Consider the following 6,350-nt stretch of genomic DNA (forward strand, 5'->3'; position numbering starts at 1 on the left):
CAAGGTTTCTTTATCTTTCTATATGTGTCAATTTGCAATAAAGCCAAATAACAGGGTTACTTTTGCTCCGCCGTGGGTTTATTAGCAGTGAGGCCTGCATGACCCTGACATGAATGGGCTGAATAGCATTTTCAAATGACAGGTTAAAATGCACTTCCACTTACATTTAAACTTCCATGTAGGCACTTCAATTTAATAATGCAGTCATCATTTGTAAATGACTCCTCTTTCAGAGTCCATTAAGAAGTTTTTTTTCCCTCTATTGAACTGCGAGTCAATAGGTGTGTAATAAGGAAGTGCAGCCCATGCGACTCAGAGGATTGTGGGGGTGGGGGAGCTGATGAGAGATTGCTCTATGAACAGGCTAATTAACGTCTGCTTGCCCAGACTCGTGGTAAAGTGGCACATTTGTGCTTTAGCAGCCGTCGTTTCGTGACTGACAGAGACTTGGGTTGTAGATTAGTGGAAAAATGGGCTCTTAATTAGCCGTTAACAGTAGGTGACGCTTACAAATGGGGAATAAGTTAGTCATCATCAGTGTTAGGCAATTCAGCAGTGAATTCATTTATTTTGTTATTTTGTTTATTGTTAATTCTCTTATTAGCACTGACAATGAAGGACACGCATAACAATAATAAGTGCTTTTCTTTTTACCTTACACATGTGTAGGTGTACGTACGCATATAAGGATGTCTTTTATGTAATGATTTTGTGAAATATTATTACAACTTACGACAACTGGTTTCTATTTTAATATATTTTAAAATGTAATTTATTCCTGTGATGGCAAAGCTGAATTTTTGTAGCATCATTTATCCAGTCTTCAGTGTTCACTCATATTAGAGTGATTTCCCTCAGAAATCACTCTAATATGATGATTTTGAGCTCAAAAAACATTTATTTTGTCAATTTTGAAAATGTAATTTTTATGAAAACTGAATTTTTTTTCTGGATTCTTTGATGAATAGAAAGTAAAAAAAAAAAGCATTTATTTGAAATAGAATTTCGCAACAAAGTCACTTTTGATCAATTTAATGCGCCCTTGCTGAATATTGTAGATAAGTATACAGTTTTATGTTTATATGTCTGTGTTGTATATGTTTGTGTATACATTTACATTTTTATTTTAATTTTTTTTATTTTGGTTCAAAATAAATGCAAGAATTATAATCATGTATTATAAAAAAGCATATCTGCTTTTCATTCATGTAATCATAAACATAAGAAACAACACAAATTAGATTTCCTTAATATCTCAATTGTTTCTCCTAATGAGATTACATTTCTCTTGCTTACATTTCCTGATTCTCATAAGCTTCTCCTGAGGAAAAGACTCAGTGTTTCAGAAGAGATCTTATTAGTGTTGTGTAGTGTTCAAACTTACTGTCTTTTTAAATTATGTTTATGTGAATCTCTTGAATTATGAAATAACCTCTAAGATGAGTCTGCCATTGTTGGTGTGTAATCCCTGTATTGTGGTAGGATTCCTACAATATGTCACCCATAACACCAAGGATAAAATGGCAGGATTTAGCTGGTTGAAAAAGTTGTATCCATGGTGAGATACAATATGACTACAAACTGGCAAAAGGCCTGTTCCAGTTAAATCAGTGACTGCGATATCCATTCTTCTGCCTCAGGTCCAAATAAGTAGCTGAGCAAGCCTTCGTGTCCCATGGCACTTTCCCATTGCCCTTGTGTGATCCCGCCAGCGTGAGGCTCAGCCAGGCTGAATGTAGAGGTCTAAGGTGTTGAGTAGAACATGGTCATAAAGAGATAGTGAAAACGAGGGTCCCTCTGGCTCAAGCTTTTCACCAGGAAGTCTCTACTGACCCATGAAGACCCCTCTTTTCTGACCTAGACAAAAGTGGGAGTGAAGGACAAATGAGATCACAGCGCTCTGAATTAACTCAGAGAGTGCTCACTTTGTGTAGGGTTTGCTGGGCCACAAGCAGAAGAGTGCTGCAGTGATGACACATCTTTGTAGGCCAGGAAGTTAGCATCACCCTGATTCCCTCTACAAAAACCCAATAGGATTTTTTTCTATTGGCAAAAGTTTAAAGTCCCCCTGAGGTTAAAATTATGCTTTTGATGTTGTTTGTATGTCTATATGGTGTTTTATTTAAGACAAACCATGTGCAAATTCATAAATCAAAACCATCGCTGAGTATTTTCTCCTTAAAACTGCAGTGAATCAAAGACAGTCTCAAAAACACGGTTTGAAATTGCTGGTGTTTCTAGTCACAAACTACCTTGTAACCAATCACGTCAACGTGTGATCGTCAACGAATGCATCTCTGAGCTGGTGCGAGTGAGTGGAGGCAGAGCTCATTTGCATAATCATAGAACTGCGTGTGCTACTTTTAAGCTATTTTAAGGCAAGGAAAAAAACGTTTAAAAATATATAATTTTGGTGATCAAAGATGAGTTCTAAGGGATACAATTATTGACTACAGGGACACACGTTTTTTCATCATGATAATCTTCACTAATAAACAACGCTTTTATGAATTTTGAAGCGTAATTACTTAGAAAGCTTAAAGGCGGCTATAAATGAACTACACCATGGCCACATGACTTCAACGTCACCACCAACTCTTTCCTTCTTTATTTAAAAAAAACATTTTCCCTAAAAGTTTGAGTTAGAAAAGTTTGTTTAATGTCATTGACAACCTCTGTAGTCCCATTTAGTCACTTGTTAGCAACCACATTTTACAACTAAAGTAAACGCTTTTTTTAAAAATTGTTACACTTTATTTTAATAGTTCACTTTAGACATTCTACTAACTATAAGAAACTTTGCAACTACATCTCAACTAAATCTCATTATAGTAGTAGTAGACTGTCAAGTTAGGGCTTGGCTAGTAGAATAAGTTAACATAGTTGCAAAGTTACTTATAATCAGTAGAAGGTCTGTTGGGCTTGGGGGAGCATCAAAAATAATGTAATAACAAATATTAAGCAGACAGTCTACTAATGCTGTAATGAAAGTTAGTTGACATGTAGTTGCAAAGTTACTTGTAGTTAATGTCTAAAGAGGACCATTGAAATAAAGTGTTACCAATAAATCTGACGTATTTTATGTCATAGAATAAAACGTAAAAATATCTGGAGCTTATGTTAACCACAGACCTTATATTAACCAAAAACCCATAAAATAAAATAAAAAGTTGATTCAGGAAGATGGAACCGGAAATGCTAAAAACCCATTTCAGTGTTTTTGCTAACCAAAATACAGCATCCCTGCAGCTCTCTACACTCACAGGTCCAGCTGGAGCGCCATTGTTTTTGAAGAACTTTTTCCGAGGATGTTAGTGTACAAAAGTAACCTATAGCTGTTTGGACCTCGTATTTATTTCACATTATGCCTACATTTATGGAAGTGTAGGTTTGTGTATTTCTCATCAAGAGCCTGTTCATTCAGACAAAATAAAAATCGATGCGCAAAAAAAAAGTTATCGACGTCCACCGTGCCACAATTCTCTCCATAAATGTTTGAATGCTTTATTAGTTGTAATTTTTTTTTTATGAGAACCTGTGCCATGCATTTTTCCTTTTCTCAGCAAGGGAGTGCTTTTAAAGCAATGACTCTGCGTGGCGTTGGGCGTTAGCTGAAAGAAAGGTCATCGGTCTTCGCGTGGTGCCGGCTGAAAGGGCTTCCAGTGCGATTCCGTAAACCCTGAGTCACATGTGCACCTCCCTGGATTACGCAGCGCTCTGGACGGCAGATGAGACCCAAGACCCTTTTTCTTCTTGCTCACTTAGAGTGATCAAATGACCAGTGAGAACTCAATTAGCAACATGTCTCCCTCTGGGAGTCAGTGTTGGGCGCTCGCCCTTGTGTTGCAAAGTGAGGCGCCGAGTGAGGTCGAGCTTTGATTTGCTTATTTGGGATCGACTTGTACAATTACAGGGTGATAAAGGCTTTTGACCGGGAGCAGGGACGTGGCTTGGGTTTGTTGACTGTACTCTGTGTCTGGGTTAACTGAAGCTGAATGGACATAGGAGGCTGGTTAAGCACTGCTTATTGAGTCCCTCGTAGGACCCCATGAGACCTCAGGAACAACAATGGCAGAATTAATGGGTAAAGCGCAATGAGAATGTCAACGCGACGGGGAGCGTGCTCAGAGCAGAGGCAGCTCTTAAGGTGATTGTGTTGCCAAACGCCCGCGTTGGATCTTTTGCATTTGTTTGTGTGTTTGAAAGCATCTGTTGTTTTGTTGTGAAGTCAAATGCCCTTTATTTGATTTGTCTCTAAACAGTTGCACATAAAGCACTGTATAGAGATATGCATATATTAGCCCTAAAACTACTAATGTATCATATTTGTGACCCTGGACCAAAAAAACAGTCACATGGGTCACAATTCTGAAATTTAGACGTTTATATCATGTGAAAGCTGAATAAGCTTTCCATTGATGCTATGGTTTGTTAGGATAGGACAATATTTGGCAAAGATACAACTATCGAAAATCTGGAATCTGAGGGGGCCAAAAAATCTAAACATTGAAAAAATCACCTTTAAAGTTGTCCATTTATGTTTGCGATTGTGCTGCATTCACTCACAAAAATAAATGTTTTATATATTTACAGTAGGAAATTTACAAAATATCTTCATGGAACATGATCTTTGCTTAATATCCTAATGATTATTGCCATAAAAGAAAAATCTATAATTTTGACCCATATAATGTATTGTTGGCTATTGCCAAATATACCTGTGCGACTTATGACTGGCTTTGTGGTCCAGGGTCACATTTGATACATTATTTAAGGCCTGTAAATTATCAACATGGTCAAAACTTTGATGAAAACCCTGTTGTACACAATCTAATACATGCCTTCTGTAATCTGATTGATGGTTTACACTTTTAGCAACTTGATTTCCATAAAAGCATTTTTTAAAATCATGTTAAAATGTGATTATCAAGTAGGCCTATATCAGGCTTTTGAGGAACATTATATACATCTCTCAATCATCATTTTATTGCATTGCATTATATTTTATTTGCCATCCATAATGAAAACTACAGAACATTGTTCATAAAAATAAGCATTTAAATAGATTGTCAGCTAATATTTATGTTTCAGGCCAACTAGTTTAATAAGGATATCATTCATTTACATTACAATCTTTCAGAATTTCATCTAACTTTCTGGCCATAAAAGATATCAGCAACTGCACTAAATGGCTCTTCTTTTTTTTTCCTTTTTTTTTTCTTTTTTGCCCAGTTTGGGCAAAACTGCGATGTTTTTTTCCCTCCAATCGGAATTGCTTCATTGTTTCGAGTTTTAGGAACTTGTTTCTTTTCATTTAGACAAACTTAAATTTAACTGAAACTGGGCTGGGATTTCTATGTCCCTGCATGCTTTGCCATGACACTCGAAGTCATGGGAGGGTAAAGGGAGAGTAAATGCTAAAATTGTGTTACAAATGTTTTATGTTGCATTATGTTCATTCAGCAATTACTATGCTATGCTAATTCTATCAAAGCATTGTGTTAGAAATGAGCAAGTTAGCATTTACTGAATTAGCTCGTTAAAGCTAGCCAAGTTTCCACTTCAAAAAATATTTAAGTTGAGATCACATGATAGTTTTAAGTTGAATGTATGAATTGGGTTACTCAAATATTTCAAGTTAAGAGTAATTAAAATGTGTGAGTACAAGATACAAATCTGCAAGTTCTGCTTAAACTTTGAAAAACTGATTACTAATTTGTTGTTGTTGTTGTGTGTGTTTTTTTCGACTGAAGGTTCTGTAAGCAGTTCTATTTTTTTCTGACTATGGTTTTATATGTCAGGCTTTACAGGGGTAAGATATCAAAATGTACTCAAATGTACATTCTTAGAGGGATAGTCCATCCAAAAATTCTCCAATTTGCTTCTGCAAAACACAAAAGAAGATCATTTGGCGGGGGGCGGGGGGCGGGGGGGGGGGGGGGATTGGGAACCAAACAACACTGAAGGCCATTAACATTTATTGAATAGTTAAAAATATATATATAATGATTTGCTCTTCCACTGAAACAACTTTTCTTTTCTGCTGATGTAGGCTACTTATCCCATGCAGTTAACTGAAAAATGTTAAACAATAATCAAATAGCTATTTAGCCATTGTTTTAGCATTTGCCATTCTGCATCATCCATTTACAACATCCAATCAGTTTTCAATAGATATAATAATGTTTTATATGTTTTGTAATTATTGTTGACTAAAAAAAATTCAATGCTTGAGATTCCTTATACAATTTCTTTTTCTTTTTTTTTCTTCTTCTTTTTTTCTTAAGGTATTGACCAAATTGGTTTAGAAGGCCTGGACGAAGTCTTGAGATGTCCATTTTGTGAGATGA

This window comes from Phoxinus phoxinus, assembly GCF_949152265.1.
Source record: "Phoxinus phoxinus genome assembly, chromosome: 23".
Classification (NCBI taxonomy): Eukaryota; Metazoa; Chordata; class Actinopteri; order Cypriniformes; family Leuciscidae; genus Phoxinus; species Phoxinus phoxinus.